The sequence below is a fragment of the Podarcis gaigeae genome (genome assembly GCF_964106915.1).
Source record: "Podarcis gaigeae genome assembly, chromosome: 6".
NCBI classification, from domain to species: Eukaryota; Metazoa; Chordata; class Lepidosauria; order Squamata; family Lacertidae; genus Podarcis; species Podarcis gaigeae.
In genome coordinates this window covers 80541743-80566455 of record NC_139682.1, presented here as the reverse complement: position 1 = coordinate 80566455, position 24713 = coordinate 80541743, and the positions used below count along the sequence as shown (strand labels likewise).

The window sequence follows — 24713 nt, the reverse complement described above, 5'->3', positions numbered from 1 at the left end:
AAACCCAATCCATCACTGAAATATTAGGTTCAGTGGTCTCGGGGAATGTGGCTTGGCCCAGATCCCCCAGGGGAGGATCTTTAGCATGCCTGAGTAAACCCCTGTCCTGCCCCAGCAGGGCTGATGGTGCAGTCCCCCACCACTTCTGAGTGTTGAGGTCTGGCCTTGAGTCCCCTGACATAAGGCAAGAGCACGAGGATGGAGAAGCCTTTCCCAGGCTGGATCGGGTGTGGAGGGCACCCAGCCTGCATGCCTGATAAGATGTAAGAAGCAAAATTTAATAAAAAAAGACATATGTATAGTCATACCTCATGTTATGGACACTTCAGGTTACGTGTTTTCGGGTTGTGGACTGCAGGAAACCTGGAAGTACTGGAATGGGTTACTTCTGGGTTTTGCCGCTCATGCATGCACAGAAGTGCCAAATTGTGCTGGCACCTGCACAGACGCTGCGCTTCAGGATGAGACTGCTGCAGGTTGCAGACGTGCCTCCGTCACGGATTATGTCCACAACCCAAGGTTCCTCTCTCTCTCTCTCTCTCTCTCTCTCTCTCTCTCTGTGTGTGTGTGTGTGTGTGTAGATGACGTCCTGGTCTGCACTAAAGGCCCCGCATTTCTGTTACTAAAAACCATCATTCAAGTATCTTCACAACTGGCCTAAATAACGTGCAGAAGTGTGTGTTTTTTCAAATTGCCACGTCAAGTTTAAAATGTGCTTTGGATTATGTATTGGGCACAAGGAGAAGAAACGTCTTTCAGTATTATTATTTGTAAATTTCCAAAGCTCAGGACAGCTGAAAGAAATGCACAGTGGACTTGTGTGTATGGTAACTTAGAAGTCGTATCACTATGTTCAGTGGAGCTTACTCCCAAGTAAAATTTGTATAGGATTGCAGCCTTCTACTTCTGTGTATGTTTATTTGGAAGTAAAGCCTGCTGTTAGAAAATTACTTTTAGTCTTCTGCACACCCTTCAAAGAGCTGCCAGTGTTGGAGAAGGTTTAGAAAGGGAGAATATAGTTGTTATCACTCTGATTTGTAAAAATGCTTTGTAAATGTCATATAAGCCTTAAATTGGAATATACATTGAGTAGTAAACTTGTAAGCATTTCAAAACTAAGAATGGAAATGTTCTCTCTGCTGCAGTCTTCCACTTTAAATAGAATTAAAATACATAAAATGTGTATTATTGTCTATAATAAAATTGCCGTTGGGTTATATGGTGTGGAATACTACAGAGTAAGATGCCCAAAAGATATTGGCCTAAATATGTATCAATCCTCCAGTAAGCATGATGCACCAACTGTGTTCTAAGCACTGTTCAAATAATAAAATCTGCAGCTCAAAATCTGATAGACAGGGTCCGAAAGAAAAGAATGTTAACAAAATGTAAACACAGAAGCAAATCCACCTTTGTTGGGAAACTGATGGACCTTGGTGGATATTGTCATGATGCCCCGCAGCTCTTGGACTCCTGGAAAGGTTGGAAAGCACTTCCCTTGCAGTCCCTAATATAATTAGGAGTTGGGACCAAGTGGAAATTTCCCTTACCACTATCAGAAATAGAGCAAATAATGTGTAGCTTATGTTCTTTTTCATATTCAGTAGATCCTGCAGTTAAACTTACTTTTGACCCTAAAATGAAGCTCCAATTCAGCAGCACTGGGATGGAACACGGAGTGATTGAAAAATATGTTTGGACAGCTGGTACAGTCAGCAGCTTTCTTGAAGAAAGTCTTCGTTCAAAAATGTGTCTGTGTAATGGGGCAGGAGTGGGGAAAGCTCCATTATCTTCGTAATGTTGGACAGCATTCTGCAGGAGTTGCATGGCATGAAATAAAACATAGAACAGGCTGATTTATGGGAGTTTAAAAAAGAAGAAGACTTTAGGGTATAAGGAGCTTCCTTTTTTGTTAAATCAGTCAGTGGGTACCCTTGCACAGTACTGCAAATCCTGACCATTTCTTTTGTGTGTGTGGGTTGATCTTACAACGCCTACTCCCTTCCTTTCATAACTGTACGCAAGCTATCCTTTGCCAATAGAATTTTGGTGTTGGGCACACAAAGTCAGCTCCTGCAAGCTTCAACTTTCATAATCTCACCTCTCTATTGTTTTTTTAGCCCATCTGGCCGTGGCTATGAAGATGGGTTTGAAACTGTGTGGGCAATGGGCTGGTGAAACTGCGGAAGCCCAGCTAAACAGCACTAACATCAGGGCTGGCTTGCCTTGCATAACTTCTTACTCATCATTGTCCATATTGATGCTGAGCATAATTTTTTGGAATGGGTTTGAATGAGTTCTACTTATCTTTCTTATAACCCACTGGTTTGGGGGTACCATTGAAGGTCAACAAAAGGTCAACTACTGGCTGAGCAAAGTGAGACCTTAGGTTTTACTCCTGGCATGTCATTCCTCTTGTGAATCTTTTGTTTGTTTGTAATACAGCAAGTACGTTGCTTTAAGTCAATCCCAAGATACCAGAATTAGTCTTGGTGCACAAACTGAGAACACAATGCTACATTCAAGTGCAAATACAAGCTTGGCTTCCCACTGACGACAGCCGATTTCAGTGGGGAAAAGAGAATGAAAAATGTAATACAATGCGTGATTATCTTTCTTGAGGACTGAGAGCAAAACTACTCGTGATTTTAAAAATAAATTGCCTCTTTGTTTTTAATGTGCAGCTTTTTCAAAGTGCAAATAACATCAGCTGGGAATGCTGATCATTACTGGGATCACAGCAGGCATGGAGGTGTGGTTAACCCTTCCCTTCTCTGTGGTAGTTCCTGTGGGAGATTAGCTGCCAAACCTAACAAATGCATATTCTTGCTAGCTAGCATGAAAAGGAGCTAACGCCGCAGAGCTGTATTGCTGACTCAGACCATAGAAATACAATTGGTAGAGTGGGCTCTGTCTGATGTCATTTCCTCTCCTCTCCTGGAGAGGAAGGAACTTATAGTACTTCCTGTCATCATCCCCCCTTTGACCAGCATTGGATGCAGACATGCCTCTGCTTGCTCAAGCTTTAGGCACATGTCTGAAGCTGGTTATACTTTAAATGTAAGTATTTTGCTGGCATAGTTTTTACTGGTACTGTGAACCAATGCATGAGTATAAAGTAAGTAAATCTTATTTTAAACTTACTTTACAAGTTGCTGCCCGTTTCTTTGTTAAGCGAGGTAAGAAGTGGGATACAAACTTATTTCATAACTGGGCTAACTCAAAACAAGGTTTTACAGCCCAATTCCCATGCTTTTAATTTTGCTGCCAATGATGGATTGTGAAACTGTTCAACCCAGACACGTAGGCACTTGGGAGGGTTAAATTGCAACTGAAATATCCTTTCCTGCTCATTAAAACCCATCCCACAGTTCCATCCACTGAAGCTTGTAGTATTTCCTTTGGGGGAAGGCAATCTCCCTTTGGTGCCAAGGGGGAAATTTCCATCCAACATGTATGCTAGCCCACAATTTAAAGTTTGAAAACTTTCAATAGCAACATCCGTTTTCAAAGAAGGTAGAGGGAAATGCAAAGTGTGTTGTAAATTTCATGCTGGCTTTGGAGACTGAGATATCAGGCTCAAAGCTGGCACTCATGTTCAGAAGGCAGCTCTACGCTTCATGGACAAACCTAAGTTTGACCTCCCCAACCGTCCTCAAGAGAGCCAGCAGCAAGCAAGTTCTCTCAGACACTGAGGCTATTATATTTTAATCACCAAGGGAAATGAAATATGTTATTTCTGTGTCAGGAGCCAACATGTACTGAGATGTCACTAAATCGAAATCTTCATTGCTGCTTGTTGGACTATGGTTCTTTAAAAGGGGGAGAAAAAACAACCCTCTCTTGCTGCTAGTTGTCTGCATCTTTGACTGCAGCAGCATGTGAGGGGGTGGGGTGGGGGTGGAGCAGCAGCTGCGCTTTTTGGGATGGAGATGGGGCAGGGCGAGGTGGTAGCAAGGTTGGGGGAGCTGGTGTTGGCATTGTCCTTGCAGGAGTTTTTCATAAAGCACCAGTGAATTTGATTTCCCGTGGCATTTCCTTTCCTTTCTTGCACAACATGAGGAGGAGGCATTATTCAGTGTCTGATCTCTAAAAGGAGAGGTGTTGGGCCCCATGCCTCTCCAATGACAAAACCTTTTGACTCGATGTGAAAGTGGATGAATATCTTATTATTATTATTAATTTATTTTATTTACTTATTAAATTTGTATACTGCCCTTCATCTGTAGATCTCAGGATAGTTTACATTGGTACCCTGCAAGACGAACGCCTCGGAAGACAAAAAACTCCCTAGACGAAGGAGTTTTTCGTTTTCTTAGCCGCTTCACAAGACACATTTCCCTATGGGCTTGCTTCGCAAAATGAAGCTTGCCCCGCAAGCTCCGGGGATAGCGGGGAAGTGCAGTGCGTCTTCCCCTCTCTCCCCGGACCCCTTTTGAACCAAGGGGCGGCAACGGGGAGAAGCGATTCTCCCCGCTGCCCCTTCCCTTGCTTTAAAACAGGTCCGGGGACAGAGGGGAAGGCGCGCGGCACTTCCCCTCTGTCCCCGGACGGTCTCCATAGGAACGCATTGATTGATTTTCAATGCATTCCTATGGGAAACCGTGCTTCGCAAGACGAAAAACTCGCAAGAAGAAAAAACTTGCGGAACGAATTAATTTCGTCTTGCGAGGCACCACTGTATTTTCTACCAACAGTAATATGGGGCTTTGGAATCGCCTGGTCACAGTACCCCCTATTCTGGTGAGATCTACTGTATTTATAGTCATTATTCCTAATTTTACACCTATGCATATAAATTAGCACATGCATATGTGTTCTCCTTTGTCCTCCCCCTTTTTTGGCAATGTGCAATGGTCACTTTATCCTGGGGTTCTTTCTCATGGGAAGCATTATGCTCTATCACTGAGTGACTTTGGAGCCTCCCGTGTCAATTGCTCACTACTAGTAGTGAGGAAAGGCATTGGAAGCTTCTATTAGGCTACCAACAATGCAGAGAATAATATTTCTGCTTTGTTCTTCCTTAAGAAGGATCTTGAGGAGCTTGTGCAGGGGCATCCTAACTCACACTAATGGGTAAGAGAAATGTTGGTAGATGTCTTATGTCCGTGTGTGTGTGTGTGTGTTGTGTGCATGCGCGCATAGGCCTCTCCCTCCCTCAGCACAGTTTGTGAATTACTTGGCTAGAATCACATCAGAAGTAGGTCTTCAGTGCAAGCCAATATATCACCAACCACTAACAATGATTAAATATGTTTGAAACTGTGTCTTGGTTTATATTTTCAGCAGTGGTTTTGGCAGAGTTACTATACAGTAGAGTTACTGGCTAATCAGTAAATAATCAATTGGGCAAGTTTGTGTCGTTTTAATTTCCCAGTTGGATGAATAATCATTTTTTGCTTCTAAAAGCTATAGATTTTTGCAGGCCAGAGTTCTTTAACTTTACAATTCAGCTGGATTTTTGGAAAATGTTTGCTGGGTATTCCACTGTTGATGTCGGAAGAGCATCAGAACTGAACAATATTCATCTTCTGAATTCAGTCAATGGGGTTAATTAAAAGTAAGGCACGCCCTATACTACAAAACTGGAAATATCACAGTGATGTGAAGGTCAGCCTAAGCAGAACCCTGCACTGAAGCAATATTTATCCACGTGGCCAAATTATGCCCATGCAATCATCCCCTCCAAATTCTTAAAAACAAAAACAAAGAACTGATGCCCATCAAATATCTGATGGTCGTTCTCGTAGTTCATAATGCCTGGTGGGTGACCTCTCTCCTGTTTACAGAGGACTATTTGAAGGGCTGTCCTCTGCTTCAAGGCAGACACCATTTCAAGGGTTGCCCAGCCAAAGTCCAGTTTGAAGAGAAAGAACCCTAAGAAGAGACGGCAGCTGGGGCCTTGAAGTTGCCCATCAGAACATCACGCGCCTCCACAGCAGATGAAGCTCACTTCGATCAGTTTACCTGGGGTTGTGAGATGTACTATATCCCTATTAAAATTATAGCAATCATTTCTAAATTTGCAGCTAACATATATAACATTTTATGTAAAATTGTGCCTTCCTCTCTCCCTCCCCCCTTTTTGGTGATGATGCATTTCCTATAACACCCATAATATGATACAATACCTATTCTTCCACTCCAGATATGAAGATAGATTCAGGTAGGTAGCCGTGTTGGTTTGACGCAGTCGAAATAAAAATAAAAAAAATAAAAAATTGTCTAGTAGCACCTTATAGACCAACTAAGTTTGTTCTGGTATAAGCTTTCGTGTGCATGCACACTTCTTCAGATACACTGAAGCAGAAGTCACCAAACCCTTATATATAGTGGGAGGGTGGGGTGGGGTTTTTCTCAGAAGGGTATGAAGCATAGTTCAGAGCTTCACACAGAATGCAACACCAGTAGGAATAGGTATGCTCATCAAGATAATAATAGACCAAGCACATTCATAGAAATGAGGCAGAATAAGAGTGAATTTCCAAGCAATATTTTCACCTTGGTGTACAAGAACTTTTTTTCTTACAGTGGAACTGGCTTTCCAGGTGCTTGTGGCAGACATCCCCCAATCAAGCAAGGAAGATTTATCTAAGGGTAAGCAACCTCCTACTGTGCATCTGGATACACAGCCCCCTTTTTCTATTGAAATGTTCATCTGAGCTCTAATGAACTCACTAGATGTGTCGTTTGAAGCAAAGAGGAAATCTTCATTCAAGGCCACCAGGTGTTACATGTCACTATTTTCCTATAATTACAGCTGGATCAGGACCAAGATGGTAAAGGACATTCCCCCGAGCTTCAGTCATTCTTAGATATTTACTTGTGGAAGAATTTTGGCAAAAATCAATTCACTGTAGCAATCTGCCTCCTTTGATAATTGTAGGACATGAGTTCATGAGAGAGTATTCTGAACAGGGAAGTCCCTAAATCAGACACAGTTATACTGTATTGCTTTATAAAAAGAAAGCAGGGGGAAATCACAGGAAAATATCACTAGATATCCATGACTGCCTCAATCCCTCTCCCACTCTGAACAGCGAAGAGCCTCTATTACCATCCACCCCTGGTGAGGAAAATAGTAGAAGTTCAAACAGGAATCAAATAGAGGACTTCTGTTGCAAGACTAAAGTCAGCCAGGATAAGGTACTCTGTAGTGGGGCAACTACAAAGATATCATCACTCTACAATTTTTTTGTTCTGCACTCACTAGGATAGAAGATTTCTTTAAACAAGCAAAACATCAAATTATTCTGTTGTTTTCCAGGATATGGCATCATCATCATCATCATCATCATTATTTATACCCTGCCTATCTGGCTGGGCTTCCCCAGCCACTCTAGAGGCCCGGATCTGCTGCTTCTTAGAACTGTCCCAAACCTCTTGCTCTGGTGCAACTGCTTCACCTCGACCCTGATTCTGACAGATTTGACTATGGCAACAGAGCGTTTCCTGGATTATCCTAATTCAAGCTACTAATGAATGGTTGCAGGTCTGATTGTTTACCCATGGAAAATAGCCCTCATGAACAGTGATCCCCTGACACAGAGAAAGACAAAGGTTCTGCAGGGTTGAATTGATTGCAGACAAACCCACACAAACCCACACAGCAGCCTCAGTTGTTATTGTCAGGATAGGGTTGTTGTTGTTTTATCTTATTCTACAGATTGTAATATACTGGGCCTTGGTTAACCTGGAGCAGAGAGAATAATGGGCTCTTATGTGTGTGACAGAAATACCACAATATCTGGCCACAAGGTGCAGCAAAGTCAGGGTTGGCGGGAACTGCTGCTGCTATGTTAGTTTGTTTTTTGTTAATTTAATAGGATAGTGGGAATGGAAACATTAGCAAACAAATTTGGACATGCACTAAAAGACACACTTTGAGGAGGTCATGTTTGTGAAACAGGGTCTGTGCTGTGTTAAATAGCCTGTACTTTGCAAAATGCATGTGTAACAGGCACATACTAATTAGTTGTTGGGGGGAGTGTTGCACCTGGGGTAGGGAAGCATGACAAGGTGAAAGGTCAGCGTTAGGCATGAAGGCACTGACTAAACAGACTTTACACTCAGTTAAAAGTCCAGACAACCCCTGCAGTGTCACCTTATAGCTCTGAGGGTGTTTTCTTTTCAAAGCATAAGTAATCCATAAACAGAAATGAAATCACTAGTATAGTTTAGAAATCCTTTTAAAAAAATAAAAATATGTTTTCCTTCACTTTTAATTGCTCCTTACGTATCAAAGCATTTAATCCTTATTCTTTTAATGTCAGAAGCTGCCCCCCCCCCCCATTATTATGCTCTGGCTTCACCTTTCTGGAACACGGTTACATTTCGATTTCAGATTGGTCAACACATTTTGGAAAACACACATCACAATGGCGTGGGAGGAAAGGACGTCAGGCAACTGAGTAATTTTATTCAAGAGCAATTTGCAAACTTTGCTTTTAGCATTCTCTTGGGAAATGCATCTTTGGGGAAGGGAGGGAATAGAAAACTGCCTTTATAGAATTGCCAGCATTTTTCTGGCAAGGCTCCTCTGCCTTCAGCTGCTAGGGGACAAGTACAAATACAGCAGGTTGCTTTTCTACTGGAACAGAGACACAGTAAAAGGAAAACTGCTAAATTTCTCCCTTACCATGCAGTAATTAAAGGAAACAAGAGGTCACCAGGGGAGGAGGTGGCAGTGTTAATCCACATGGAATGAGCCTGGCTCCTCTTGGCTGATTGTGTGTAAGTGAGAGACAGACAGACAGACAGACAGACAGACAGACAGAGACTTGCAGTGCTATGGCAAAGACACTAAGGACAGCACAGGAGCATCACAGCATCTGGGTCATAGAAGGTCCAACTCCAGTCACTCACTCAGCCTCTCATCTGGGGCATAGCTGCTGAGCATGACTCCTCCCACTCTGCCTTCAGCCAGTAAAAAGACCCCGAATCACTGGGAAAGGGGAGAATCTGCTGCTCAGACAGCAGTGGCACCATCAGGGAATGACTTTGGAGCAGAAGACCAGAGTTCAGCTCAGCAGAGAGAGCAGGGGACCCGCAAATGCAGCAGGACAGGCTTACCACATTTTGAAGTAAGCGAAGCAATGCACATTACTATCTAAAGAGAGGATGAACTCAGGCCATTAAGTCCAGATGCTCAAACTATCTGGCTGAATAACTACTAGATGCTGTAGAAGTACCCACCCCATGTCATTGTATTGTGCTGCTTGTTACAAGCCACTGTGGGGCTTATTTTGGATCAAAATACATGAGCATGTCAAATAGTCACATAAAACAATTATCTAATGCCAACTGTCCTAATTATAGCATTATACAAGATGGCGGAAATACTATGAAATACGTCTCTGAACTCTTGTTTGTGCAATGGCTGCAATCAGCTGTGCATAATTTCTCCATGCTGGCTAAGTTATAATGAGCTCTAGAAACCCATGGGGTGCTTCCCATACCCCATCATCAATGGTACAGTCCCACTGTGGAAGGACGTGTGGATCCAGAATTGGCCTCCACAGTCACTTACGGACTCATTGTTAAATCTGTGTTTATGGAAGACAATCTTACTAGGCTACGAGTGATAGCCGAAGAAGAAGAAGAAGTTGTCTATTTGCATGTCTGGGGCCAACACTGTGAGACTGCGCCAAAGCACTTCTCAGGATTGGTTTTATGAGCCCAAATCAAATTTGAGGCAGTCCCATTGCCCCCCGCCCTATCTCAAAGGACCAGCTCAAATGTTAATACATTCGGGTAAAAAAGGTAAAGGTACCCCTGCCCGTACGGGCCAGTCTTGACAGACTCTAGGGTTGTGCGCTCATCTCACTCTATAGGCCGGGAGCCAGTGCTGTCCGCAGACACTTCCGGGTCATGTGGCCAGCGTGACAAGCTGCATCTGGCGAGCCAGCGCAGCACATGGAACGCCGTTTACCTTCCCGCTGGTAAGCGGTCCCTATTTATCTACTTGCACTTAAGGGTGCTTTCGAACTGCTAGGTTGGCAGGCGCTGGGACCGAACGACGGGAGCGCACTCCGCCATGGGGATTCAAACCGCCGACCATGCGATCGGCAAGTCCTAGGCGCTGAGGTTTTACCCACAGCGCCACCCGCGTCCCTTATACATTCGGGTACCTTGTCGCTAAAATTAAGCTGGCCAAAGTAAGTCCCATCCCTACTTACTTTGCAAGGAAACAATATCTCCCATTCTCCAGCTTATGCATGGTTTGTGGCTAAGGTTTCACACAGGCCAAAGCACATCATAACTTGTCTGTTTTCCCACTTCAACCATGCTAGAATGTGAAATGAGAAAGAGGCATTTCACTTTCTTAATGCACTTTTGTACAGCTCTGAAGCCAACAAGAAGGCAATGGGAAATGCCCAGTGGAACTTAACGCAACCTGCTTAGCAGGCAGAAGGAAGCTTTTCTTGTCCTATCCAGGGTGTAGGGATTAGGGAGAAATTTGATTAAGTTAACATTTAAAGACAAACTTACCTAATTCACACTTTCTGCAGCAATATGTGAACCAGAACACAATCAACTTTCAACATGTTCACTTCTCTGAATTTTGCAATGCAGCCAAGTAATGCGTTCAAAAATACATATACAGGGCTGGAATGTGCATTAAGTGTGCATTAAAATGCATATATTGGTGTAAATAACATAGAGAAGTGCACTATATTAGGGGCGACTGCTTTGCAAAAATGTCTTTAGGCAAAACTGCATACCAAGGATGTGAAGAAATTCACACTAAAATGCTGATGAATTTTCATGCCTTTTTTTTAAAAAAAAGCAAACTGATATGGAAATGAGGAGAACTCACCTTAATATTGGGAAAATGAGAATCAGAGAAACCTAAATTAACAGATTCGCCCATGCATAGCCGGGTGCCATTGTGTTTTCACCGAAGTGGGGGTGGGGGAATAGCAAAAACCTAAAAAAAAATAATCTTTCTCTTTTTCTTTTTTTGTTTCAGTCCCACATATGTGAGTCAGAAAGTAATTTTCTGTCCCTACAAAATGGCAGGCACAGACGCAAAATGTTATTTAAGACTTCAACCTCTGCTCATCCACTAAACTTCTGTTATGAATCCAGATGTTTTCTGTTATTGGTCCTTGTCAAAGGCAACTGAAAACATACCAAAATATGCTTCTAGCCATACCTGTGCAACTGGGCTCCCCTCCCCCAATCCTCTACCCCAGCAGCTATTTAATCTATTCATTTCACAAGTTACATATATCACTTGATTGTATTAAAAGCACAAAGTGGATTGCATTAACAATACAATCCTAGGCATGTGTAATTCTCACTGTGTTCAACAGGACTTACTCCCTAGTAAGTCTGTTTAGGATTGAAGCCTAAGGTCCAAAAAAGTTTAAAACTATATCTCTATTCAAGCATTCCAATAACTTATTGATAGCTGATCTGTATGTGGAGTAAGGGCCAGTTTTTCGCAAGAGCTTAGAAGGATACAGGGCCTGATCTGCAGTCAGAGGCACATGTGCTACTGCAGGATCCCTGTTAGTGCTGGGCTAGTCAGTCTGTGTCAGGGTAGTGGTCTCACTGCAATACTGTCCCCAAATGAAGGTGGGTTTTCACTGAACAAACTGGGTTGCATTGGCAAAGTTTTGAATTTCACAGAACTCTTCTTTAGATGGAATAAAAAGCTTTCCATTCTGTCTAATAAAGAAAACTGTTGAATACCCTAAACCAGCTCATTCTGTTTTAAACTGTCAGACCTTCAGGACCAACTCCTAGGGAAGACCAGATACTGTGGTCACAGTTGTGGGGGTTCATGGGCAAGCAGAAAAATTAAGAGATCCCAAAACACGCTTTCAATGTTTCCATGCACAAATTCTTCCATGTCTTGGCAGGTAAGCAGTATATATACAGTGCATAATTCTACCCAATTGGTACATGCCGTTTTATTGGTGCACGGAAGTTGACAGTATACCCAGCTGTAATTTTGCTCATTTATTTTTCCCATTTGAGTAGTGCTTTTAGGCGTGTAGCATTCCAAGGCAGTTTCTAAAATGTGGAACAATTGTCTCAATAAAGATTTATATGGTACAGCCAAAGAACACCGTTTCGTAACAGCGGTTTAAAGAAAAGCCATACAGACATATCTGTCAGATTAAGCATCATAAAAAGTTTGGGTGAAAAGAAACGTATTCACTTCAAACTAAAAGGTGAGCTTTCCTGGGGGAGCAATTTCTGTTATGGCAGGGTGCCATAAGAAAAAGAACTATATTTCGTGTCATCCCCACCTCATCACAGCAACCCACAGAAGGGTCTCTTACCCATGGTCAGGCTGGTATGGAAAGAGATTGGCCTTGTGGCATCTCGGTCATGAGTCTTGCAGGATTTTTAAAGTTCAAACCAGCATTCCAAATTAGGCCAAGAAACAGACTGGGAGCCAGTGGAGCTCTCTGAAAATGGGTAACATGTGTTCCACTTGCCTATCTGCCATATTTTGTATTAACTGTGCAGAGACCTACCTAGGGTCCCTTGCACCCTTGGCAAGGAGCTGTATTGCTCCCTTCCCCTCCCCCCACTTCATATAGGGAGTGGCAGTCCTTCAATTAATAAGGTATTACTGTCCTGAGCCGTTTAAGGCTTTATAGGACAAAACCAGCACTTTTAATTGGGCCTGGAAACAATGGCAGCCAATGCAATTGGGCCAGGATTGGTGTTACATGCTCAAACCACCTTACCCAGGTGAGCAACCTGGCGACCAAAGCAATTTCTGTGCCAAAACCAAGCCTAGAGCATCAGTTTCCTCCAAGAGAACTTGGATCTGGTCCACAATCCAATATTACCATCTACTGAAAGACAGAAATACTACTTATGCTATTAAATCTCTGAAAGCTTTCAGATTGGGCCACTATGGGTCACTTAAGTTGATTCATGATTTTCAAACTTTCTACCTTTCCACATTGACTCCTCTCTCATCTCTTGAGAAGCCGCTTCATATCTTCCATACAGCAACAATGAATTCCAGAGTGCAGACTCAATTCATGTGGGGCACTTCCCAAAGTTAGCGGGCCTCACCGTAGCCCAACACAAACACAATGCACAACCTAGACTTTGCACAACCCCAAACTTTCCTCTGGCGACAGATTGCAGGGAAGGTAATGGTGAGCACGCTCATTTTTGCAGAAACCCATGCATCATTACTAATTTAACTGAGGAATTCCTGAGAAGCTTCCAAGGAACCCCATGGCTTTCCTAGAAAATGGACTGAAAACCACTGGGCTAGATGTCTTAGAATCTTTAATAACTTTCATACATCTCCATGGGATGGAAAGCCACAACCAGTTGTGGTTTTTCAGCACACGTACATACCGTGAAATGTACACACATGCAGCTTTGATTACTGTTGATGATGGTATGACCAGAGAATCAGAGGAATTTTCTGATTCAGACATTTGATGATCAGCTTGTTTAATTCAAGCAATGCTCCTTTTAGATACAACGACTAAAGTAAAATTTCAGCTTGTGGTGAGATATTGTGACTTTCTTGAAGCAAGCGAGAAATCTATGAGTCCTATACTGTGATTTCAACTACAATTTGAGACTGTTTCAGTTCCTCCTGATGCAAACAACATACCTTCATGACGAGCTTATAAAATTTAAAAGGGAACTATTAAAATGCATGGCATGATCCAGCAACATTTACAGCACACACTCCTGATGGGTATGTTCAGAATACAGACAAATATCTCCCATTCAGATAATTGGGGCTTAACTTCCACTGGATTGTACTTGCAGTGTTAGTTCATTTTTAAAAAAAACATTGGTAATGATACTGCCATTTTAATAATTCCAGCTCTTTTACTCAATTTTTAGATGGCAGTGTTGTGGTGAAAAATATTTTAAAGTATTATGATTTGCATCTTCTAGTTATTTGTCACATCTAGAACATGCCTTTAGATTATTGCACAGCACAGCAAGAAAGTACTGCACACATTTCAGTGTATGCAGTTATAAATTACATATCACAGCCACTTTTCTCCAGCCACACTCACCCTACAGTTAACAATGACAAGGAATCAAGCATGCTATAATTTGCTCTCTCCCTCCCTTATAATGCCTGTGGGTTTCTCTCTCTCTCTCTCTCATATCCAGTGAGAATAAACAGTGTTTGCCTGTGTGCAGGATGACACTACGGATGCTTGAAGAACCCGATTGTTGTGAATTCTGATACCAACTGATTCACAACCTCCCAGAACCCAAGTTACCCAAGGCTTTTCACACTTTCCAAATGTTCTAACACAGGTGTTGGTGCAAAATAAAACTATCGAAATGTTTTTTTGAAGTGTGGGTTTTCAAAGAAAGTACATTTAGCAATTTGTGATTTGAAAGGAAATGCATTTAGAAACACACCTTTTGAGGGAAAGCAAATATCTTAAAGTTTTGTGAATTTTCAAGCATGTTTTGTTTTAAATGCACCGAATGTGAATGAACACATAGCACACACCCTAGATAACCAATGCCTTCTTGGGCACCACCTCATTCTAGAAAAAGGACTCCACCTACATCCTCCACACACAGACACATAAAAACAGTTAACATAGCAATTCTAGTCCAACCCATATACATCAAATATTCCTAATTATTTCAGCTCTGGCTAGCAAGGACGCAAGACAAAGGCGAGATTGATGTAGTATGTCTCACAATGGCTCTACTGATTTCTCCACTGGCCCTTCCTCTGCACATGGTCAATTAGAATTGAAAATCCTGTGCTGATTTCATTCTCTGGAATATTTAAGCAGGTCAGGAAGAAAGATGTTATTGAAAGGAAAACTCTCATCTAAATAAGAAAAGAGCACGTGGCCATCTGGTTCAGTTCTACCGTACAGAAAAGTCGTTGAAACTCAGATTCTCTCTCCCCCCCCCCCCCGCCTCTCTTTCTGTGCAAGAGTTTGCCAAGGAATCAAAGAGGAGTATGTTTACATTTAGGTTCCCTTAACATATTTTTATCTCCAAAAATGCTCTGCGCAGCTCGTTTCCTTTCTATAGATGCATATGTTCGCTTACTCATGTCCCGTGCTTAGCAAGATTTGTAGGCTCAGTTGCCAGCAACAGGCTTGATAAATGTAGGGGCAATCCAAGCAGTCCTTTTAACGTTCTAAGAATGTTTCTGATATAATTTTTTCCTCAAGGCTGTAAGGATGGCTTCACGTACTAAGCCTTTCCTACATGGAAAGGGCTACTGCTCTGGAAACAGCATGAAATCTGGGTGTAGACCTAACACATTTGACCTTAAGTAGGCACCCTGGAAAGCCACAACTCACGCTATGCTAAACTTTCATTTCTGACATGGGAAAGTTTATACCCCATTAAATGAGGTACAAACATTTCTGGGTTCCTGACAGATGTGTCGACCCATTTCTTTTCCCTTTCCGCTGTCCTGTCTCCCCTTCTGCATTACCAGGTGCTTTACAAAATGCATAATGTAGATTTCTACCTTTGCACTTATGTGCTGTCCATGTGTCAATTTATTTTTGGATGAACGAAACCAGGTTACCTCCTGATCCACAGTACAGCTATTTACAATATTTGGAATTCTATGCCTCCTCTGCTGCCACTGCCCTTTTTTGACTGCATGGGCACAATAACATAAATCTGGCAGTTCGCTAATTGGGGTGGGGGTTATTTGTATGTGGAAGAAGTTAAAAAAAATAACCTGCTGGAAATACAAGAGTAGTGATGGACAAAAGTGGACAGAAATTAAACAGAACAATGTGTATTGTCTACGTCTAAGTGTATATTTAATATGCAAATTATTTTGGAAATGTACACAAGCCATTTGTGTAAGTGTGCAGGCATTTTGTAAATGTTTTGAAATTCATCCCCAAATAATACTATTGCTTTTCTTTTACCAAATGCAGCCAGACAGGCTGCAAGCTACAAGGGAAGACTAGCTAAGGAGGAGCTGTTTAACCCTTTACTCCTTGGTGACTTTACCATTGATTTACACAAGAAAAAAAAAATACAGAGGGTATAGGGTTAGTAAGCACCTTCCCTACCCCCCCACCCCATCAACTTATCCCAGCCACACAATATTCCGTCTGTAAATTTCATAGCTACAAATGAACTACACGCAACTGAGCATCACACGACACTGGGCAGCATGTTTATGAATCAAAGTATCGTAGCATTTTTTCCACCGAAATTTGGGGTGCTGAGATCAGACCATATCCTAAAGGCTTGCCAAATTATCTCCTCCACCACACTTTGGCATACGCACACCACAAATGTGAATGGTTCCCAAACCTACAGATCTGCAGGTGGCTGGCCACAGACCATTACCACTAGTCAAGGCACAGGGAGCAAGTTCGCTACAGACACATCAGCTACAGTCCCACTGAAACAGCAGCTGTAACACTGAAGTACTGCAATAAGAAGTGCTTCTTTAATGATCTGCATCCCCCTTGCCGGCTCCTACCACCAGGCAGAACACCAAGTGGAAGCATTGTTCAAATTCTAATTATTTCCAATAACCATGATTTCTACTCCAGCTTGTTACAAAAGCCGATCTGTTAAAAAAGGTGTTATTGCTAGGTTCATTCAGAGGTGATGGTTATAGGGAAAGGGTGCAGTGCTGAGTGTATTTCTTGCATCGATTTACAGATGTTGGTGGCAACGCTGAAAGCAGTGGGGGGTTGAAGCAGGCATGCAGCAATGACCTTTGTTTCCTGCACATGCAAACCTGTCCTTTTTGGAAGGCTCAGAATGGCTCCTGTCCTTGGGTTCTCCTTCTGGCACTTCTGGCATCTATTCTTTGCATGCAGTCACCTAAATAATGCACCCTGTTCGCTACAGTCTGGAAGCAAAGATGGAGACGGAGACATTCCGGTGGTGGAAGTAGGATGACCTGGTTCAGCAATGGTTGCCTAATTAGCATCATGTGAGAATACCCAACACGTAATTTGAGAAGATGTGGGTAAGGGCTGATGCAAACTTCATGCAGTAATTACAGCAGTCAATGCCTTGAATCAGGACATGTATTTAAAGCAGTGCTGGATGCATGGTATTGAGTCACGCTGAATTTGCTATTCCCAGTATAGGTCTACTGCGTGTTCCTCTGAAAAGGCAAATCTTAGAGTTTGTGGTCCTGTTTCTGTGAACACTGGTTTCGTCCTTAGAAGAAACAAGCTTGCTGCATAATGTCTGAATGGGTTCTTCTAGCCAAGGAATAGGAGAGGCTGATTAGTAGAGGGAAACTCAACTGCACGTATGTATGTGTAAGTGCACGTACATGTGTGTGCACCTAGGTAGATAGGGCACAGGTGTACAACACTGGATTCTCCAGGAGACTGTGAATATACATTTTCACAGTTATTTTGGAAATACAGAAGAGCCAGATTTCTGAGTCAGGCAACACAATGTCACACCATAAATTTAAAGGGCTAGTGGTAATAACAAATGAACTCTCAAAATTATCCACTCAGTCTGTGGACAGAGAAATTGGTGGTGCGTTGGTGTTTTCACCAAATTTCTTATGGGAGAGGAGAAATTATTCAACAGTTAACACAAATGAATATAGGAAAGTGCTTTCTACCAAATCAGACCATTGGTCCACCTAGTTCCTTATTGTCTGACTGCCAACAGCTTGCAAGGGTTTCAGATTGGAGAATTCCCAACCTTATCAGGACCTGCCGAAGAATGAAGCTGGGATTTTCTACAGGCAAATCATACGCTCCACCACTGAGTTACAGTTCTTCCCCTTTCTTGGGGAGACCATTTGCACTGGCGATAGCACGGCTTCCTTCTTTTCTCCCTAAAGTTCTTTTTGTTGTTGCTGCTGCCGTCTTGTTGCAACACAGGTGCAGAAACTGTGTAGGCAAACCGGCCACCATTTTTGCATCCTCCACAATGCCCTAGACCAAGCACCATTCCAGGGCATGATGTGTGTGTGTGTGTGTGTGTGTGTGGAGAATGACGACTGCCACACACAAACACAAAATGAATAATAGTAAGAGAGAATATCTTGATTTTTGATACTCCTTCAGAATGAACTTACACAACTGTGCAACAAACTATTTATTAGATGTAGCTACTGTTCAGATGGTTGGATAGTGTTTTCGAGGTTACCAGCATGAATTTGACCAAACTGTGGAAGGCAGTGGAGGACAGAGGTGCCTGGCGTTCTCTGGTCCATGGGGTCACGAAGAGTTGGACACGACTAAACGACTAAACAACAACAACAACTGTTCAGAAGATTATACCAAGGAAAGTATCAGTATTGTAATGAATCACACTTAAAAGTGGGCGAACTGTACAGCAAGGGTGTTTGATCCTGGATAAACTTAATTCAGTTGCAGGTTCCCCTTTCCAAAGGCTAGAGCAGCAGTCCTGTAACTAAAAGTTTTAAGTTTAAAACTTTTTGTACTAATGAATGTATATTGACTCAGAAGTGGGGATGAAGCTGTACATTGTGTATATTTCTGACTGTGATTCTTCTTCTTTTTCCTTCCCTTTTTACGTATTTCTTTTGTTTTACAAAGCCACAAAGGCTGTGATTTGAAACACAAGTGGATTTTTGAGCCCTCTCCCTTTCCACCATTACTCCGCTGAAATCAACTGAAATCCAGCTGTTTTCACCCCAATGAAGAAACTGTATGGGTGCCTATATAATTTCTATTGAGGAAGTCAGAACAGCGAACAGTCAGTTTTCAACCTTTCTCTTCACACTTTGAAGGAGACCAGTACTGTACATTTTTTTGAATAAATCACAAGATCACTTACTGCCATTGAAGGCTGTTATTGGCCATTGTGGTGAAGTTCTGGTCATTTACAGGTAAGATGTGAAGTAACACACTGGGATTATGAAATCTCTTTAAGTATTGAATATATATTAACATCTGTTGGTGCATTAAATAGGTAGAAATCGGGGATAAATGCATCTTTGGAGATGCTGTAACCTCTCTAGTTATTTGAAGTAATTTAAAAAAAACTGCTTTAAGAGGTAAGTAAACTGAATAAATGACAGTGATAATGAAAATAGAGCACATTAAGAACACTAGAATGAATGTGTTTTCATGAACAACCTTTCAATTCCTTACCCACTCACGTTGGAAAAAAACTCTATTGGGCTTAATGGGACTTAATTTTAAGTACTTCAATACACACTTACAAGGAAGTAAGTCCATTTGAACTCTAGGTATACATTTATAGTATAGTGCTGTTACTGAGAACTTAGACTGCTGGAATCTACCCTATCACTACCCTATCAGAACTAAGTAAGGAGTTTTAAATGTTGTTTTGTCGTATGGATGGTATTTTCATACACATGCAATAGTCTGCATTACAATGCAGATGGACAACATTATAGGTCTCCTCTTTAAATAGAAATTTTAAGGAAATGTTTTGTTACACTATATCAGTTAACATGTTACTCAAGTTACTTTGCCATATGTGTGCAGACAATGTTTCCATTGAAATTATTTAGAGAATGCCATTACTCCCGCCCCCTGCCCAACACACATACTTTCTCTCATAAAAATGCCTTCAGTGGGTCAGGGGAACTTTTAGAAAAAAAGTTACTAGGTGAATGCACCACTGAAAACAAAAACAAATGAATAGAAAATCAATTTACTCATTGGAGTAAACCTGAAAGTGTAAACCTAAAGCACTTCACAAAATTACAGATGTATCTTTTAAAAAATAAAAAATAAATAACAGCACTTTATTTGCATTCCTCCCTCACTGCATAGGTTTCACTCTCAATAACAGTGTTTGCTATAAATGTATTATAATGGCCATATCCATTTCTATATTGCATGGCTGGGCACAGAATACTGGTTGGTATGTGAAACTAGCTTGCGTGACCTTCCCACCCTTTCACCTAAGAGATTTCACTAATATTATTTTAAAACGACATCAACGTTTTCTTTAACTGGCCAAATTTCAGGCAAAAGTTGCTGTTGTTTTCAAACATCATTAGTGAAATTTGTCAGGTGAAGAGGCAACAAGGTCACAACACATCCCTATTCAAAGCCAGTTTCATTGCTTTTGTACCAGGTTTCCATAACCTGGCACATTTTAGGCTGGTAAAAGCAGTTCTACACCAACCAGTACTCTGCGCTAAACTGTACCATAAAAGAATCAACCCGCACATTATAATGCATTTATAACAAACACTTGCCGTGCAAAAGCCGCAGGAAATATTTTCCTAATCTTTATCAACATTTTGTTAACTTCCTGCTAAACTCATACCTATGCATCACCTGTTCAGGATCATCCAAAACTGCTTTGAATTTGGTTTCAGGCAAAATTCCCTAGTGACTCCACTCTAAATATTTCTTGTCTTTAAGGCTACAGTCCTGTACATACTTACCTGGGAGTAAGCCATTGAACGGCACATCATCAGACTTACTTCCAAGTAAACAAATGTAGAATTGCACAGTCACTCATCTCCTTTTAACCAATTCACAGGCCACATCGAAATTTTAAGTGCAGCTCTGAAGGCATAAACACCTCAGTGTTTCACCCCAAAGTCCAACTTTATGAAAGTGTTGTTTCTCAAAACAATGCAATAGCTGCCTAACAAGGGGGATAACAGCAAAGTAAATGACTTGATGCTTCTTACAAATAGGTTATTGAATTACCTTGGCATTTTTATGTATGTTCGTCTAAACACAGTAATCTTTTTTTTAAAAGGGGAGGGGAGAAGCACCATGCAAGACACATGTGTGCAATGCCTTTCTATAGACTCCACACTTTCTAAAAATAATACCTGTGGGAACTGTCTCATAACTGCCATAGTATATGAAATGCACAGCACATGAATGCTAAAGTAAACTGTGAGCTTGACAAAACTGCAAAGAGGAGCAGATAGTGGTGCTTGCAAATGCATTGCGAGGGACAGAGAGAAAATACGTGTCAAAACGGGTCCTCGCCTGGCTAGAGAAAGGGGATATTGTTTGCTTGGGTCTTGCCACGGTGTGAGGAGCAAGACTCCCACCCTTCTTCTGCATGCAGTTGAAGAATAAGCCTGGCGTGCATTGCGTGCAAGCTCCTTGATTGGAGAATGGGGAAAGGGGGGGGGGGGACCTGGCTGGAATCCAGACAGGCTGGAGTAAAGCGCTCTGTTGATCATTATGTCTGGCCTTCAGGTGTCTCAGCTCACAGTGGGCGGTGGTTGGGGGAGGTGTAGATAACAGTACAGCAGACAAAGAAGAGGAAAAAATAAAGAGTGTTGCTTTGTGTGTGTGTTTAAAAAAGGTTATGAGATATTTTCACGCAGAGTCCTCCTTTTAGAAAATGCATTCCTTGGGTTCCTTTCCCAACAAACCACACCAAGCGTAGGCTCTGCCTGCGAAGATTTATTTCCAACTGTAATTAGGAACGTCTGGAGTCTCACTAAACCATTTTCTCATTTTAATTGAAATTCATATTTCAAGGGGCGTTGTTTTGTTTCGCTGTGGGTGAAGCTAGAAACAGTTTGCATGTCTCTCTGTGTGTTAGGTTTTGCTCTGCACTTTCTTACAGACCCTGCTTAGCTGGGTCTGAATCAGATTTCTATTGTCCTGTTCGCCCTCCCCTCCTCCCCTCCCCTCCGTCCCAAACCGCTCCCCTGTGAAGCTAGTTTCAGAATGCAACTTTCTCAAAAAGGGTCGCATTTTTCTACTCTTTAGTGCCTGGTGAGAATTCTTTATGCGAGCATAAGCTGTAAATCAAAGTCCCTTGCTATACTCCGAGACTCTTGAATTCATTTTTTCCCCCTTCTCGGGAGGAGGGGAGAAAAAGGGGGCAAAGAAGGAGAAGAAGAAGGAGTAGAAACTACACCCCCTTATGCTTTGTCTGTTGCTCCTGCTTGAGAACTCGTAAATCTCACGCAGCAAAAGGAACTTGAATCTCTCGTGGTGTGTGTGTGTAAAAAGCACCAGGGAAAGGCTCCTTATTATGAATGTCTTCTGATCGCCTTGTCTTCTCTTCCCTCTGATCTTGTGCTATGAAGAGAGTCCCACACCCCTTTCCTTTTTCTTTTCTTCTTCTTCTTCCTCCTTCTTCTCCCAAGCCCGTTGGGAATTCAAGAAAATTCAAAATCAAAGAGGAGAATTCCAATGCGTGTCTGTGTGTGTTGGGGTTTCTCTTTTTTGGGGGGGGAGCAGCCTCTCCCCCCCCCCAGGTGCAATTAAATTATCCTAGGCAGGCAAATAAATAAATAAATCGCTGGAAAGAGATTTATTTATTTATATGTCAGGAAAGAATGAAAGAAAGAAAGAAAGAAAGAAAGAAAGAAAGAAAGAAAGAAAGAAAGAAAGACATTCTACTCGAAAGAGGGGGGGTGAGAGTGGAGTGGGGGGGGGGTCTCTTGCCCCACAGAACCTTGTCCAGAAGAACCTGCGAGGCGTTTTGTCCCCGAAGTGTCTCCGGGCGGCCTCATTATCATAACTGTCAGATGCCTGCAAAGTGTGGCGCGTCCTCCCCTCGCCAGCTGACTTGGCAAAGTTTGTCCCTCGCTTCCCCGACGCCCCACCCGGAGCGCCGCACCTCACTCAAGACCCCCCCCCCCCGAGAAAGGAAGACGCGGAAAATCAATAAGGAGCCGAGCGTCCTCGTCGTCCGTCCACCCCCCCCCCGAGCCTCTTTCCTCGTCGCCGCCGTCCCCCCCCCCCCAGCCAGCCAGCCAGCCAGCCACCCCACCTTCCCCCTCCTCGTTTTCCCTCACGAACAAAGCAGGACACTGTCTGTGATAAGCAGCGGCGTGGCTTCGCAGACTTTTGCCCTGAGGGAATAACTCTGCACATTATATATATATATATATATATTAAAAAAAAGAAGTTGAGGGCTTTCTCGGAAAATCGGCAGGCGACCCTCTCTCCTCTCCCCCCCCCCCCCGCAAAGTCTTCTCCTCAGGAATGCCCCCACCTGCGCGCCAAAGGCGGCTCCGCCGAGAGTGAGGGGAAGCGTTTTTTGACACATGCCCGGGACCGAACCCGCCGCTCGGAGAAGAAAGAAGGGGATGGGGGACGGGACTCACCGTTTCCCGCTGAGGCGAAGTCCCTCCGGCGTCGTCGGCGAGCTGGACGCGGCGTGAGAAGCATACCAAAGATGCAGAATTCCCAGGGGTTGGATGCGTGGGGGGCCGGGGCAGGGGCTGTGTCGGGCCGGGCCGAAGAAGAAGAAGAAGAAGAAACGGAAAGGAGGGCGGTGGTGGGAAAGTCTCCCTTGTCCAGCAGCTGCCGCCGCCGCCGCTGCGAACGGGGCGCTCCCCTTTGGCGCGCGCAGAGACATCCCACCGCCGGCGCGAGCTGGCCGACCTGAATTGAAGAACTAAATAGCGCCCGTGTGAAGAGACAGGGTGATGGTGATTGTTGGAGGTGGGCGGGCGGGCAGGCGGGGTGGGGTGGGGAGGGGAGGGGGGGGTCTAAGCATCGTCACGTGAGGCGCGACGCGCTCCCCCATTGGCGGCGAAAGCATAACTTGGGCACCCCTTCGCCTTTCTCCGACGCGTCGCTCGGCGAGAGTTGGGAGTGCGCGCGCCGAGGGAGAGCTCGTCTGTCTTGTCTGTCTGGGTCCTCCTCCTCCTCGCCGCCGCCGCCACAGTCCGTGTGGAAGAATGACTGTAGGGTTTCCGAAGGGGACGGGATTAGTAGAGGCGCGAGGCGGCGAGCGTGAAGTCATTCTCCGGCTGAGGCGGGAGGGTGGATAAGTGGGTGGGGATTGGGAGGCGGCAGGCCACCGCCCCTACACGCACACGGGGACACACACACACATAGACCACGCGTGTGTGTGTGTGTATTGTGTGGTGAGGAAAGCGAGCCCCGTCGAGGCGCGTCCGTAGCGCGCGCTTTCCACACGGGGCTTCGTTTGGGGTCTGAGGGAAGTGTTTGAAGAAGAAAGAAAGAAAGGGGGGGGGGAGAGAGAAAGAAAGAAAGAAAGAAAGAAAGAAAGAAAGAAAGAAAGAAAGAAAGAAAGAAAGAAAGAAAGAAACTACCGTTCAGGGTTCACTTAAGGATTTGGGGGTTTTTGGTCGACACACCATGAACCAAGGGCTTCGCTTCACGCTGAGGAATTTCTCCCTCAGAAGAGCGTCTGCGCGTTTCATAGCCTGTTGAACAAAAGGAATGCGCTTCCGCACTGTTCATATTTTCTCACTCCCTTTCAAAAAAAAAAAAAATCGTATCGTAGTGCAACTACGAATCTCTCAAACGTGTCCCCCCCCCCCAATGAATGGAAAGTACGTCCAACTTTGGGCTCCACTTTCTTTTAGGAAATCTGGCAAACGTGGTCTCGACCTTTTTAACCAATTCAGTCTTTTGTCTTCCCTCTTTCCACACACATGACCTGTTATCTTCCACATTTTCGCCCATATCTGCCTGGAATTTTACTTTGTCGCCTGTCTCTTTGTAGCATATCCGTTTCTGGCCACTGCAATCCTAGAAACTATTATTTTCTTACCCTGAAAGAATTCCTTATACGTTTTGTATTGGCTGACAAGAAACAAGAAGAGTCTCGCTGAACTGCCTATATATTATCAACCATGAAATATTTTTTTCCAATATTCCTTTACACTTGGATAATAAACCACGAATTGATACTGGTTTTGACATGTGCTTCACATTTTCAATACACCAAAAGGTAGCACTGATTAATTTTGTCATTCATTTGAAACTGTTTTCTCTCATATTTACACACATTCTTTTTGAAGGTGTTTGCAGAACTCAAAAGGGATTCATTTCTGGGGCTCCCTTTATCACTGA

General features: G+C 43.2%; 1 long non-coding RNA gene across 1 annotated transcript in view; it reads right to left on the bottom strand.

The window, feature by feature from the left end:
* Nucleotides 1–23323, bottom strand: part of LOC310847543 — a 98195-nt gene extending 74872 nt beyond the window's left edge. The window contains exon 1 of the long non-coding RNA XR_014565886.1: nucleotides 22991–23323. This is a non-coding gene — a long non-coding RNA (uncharacterized lncRNA). The remainder of the gene's footprint in view (nucleotides 1–22990) is intronic.
* Between the last annotated feature and the right edge of the window lie 1390 nt (nucleotides 23324–24713).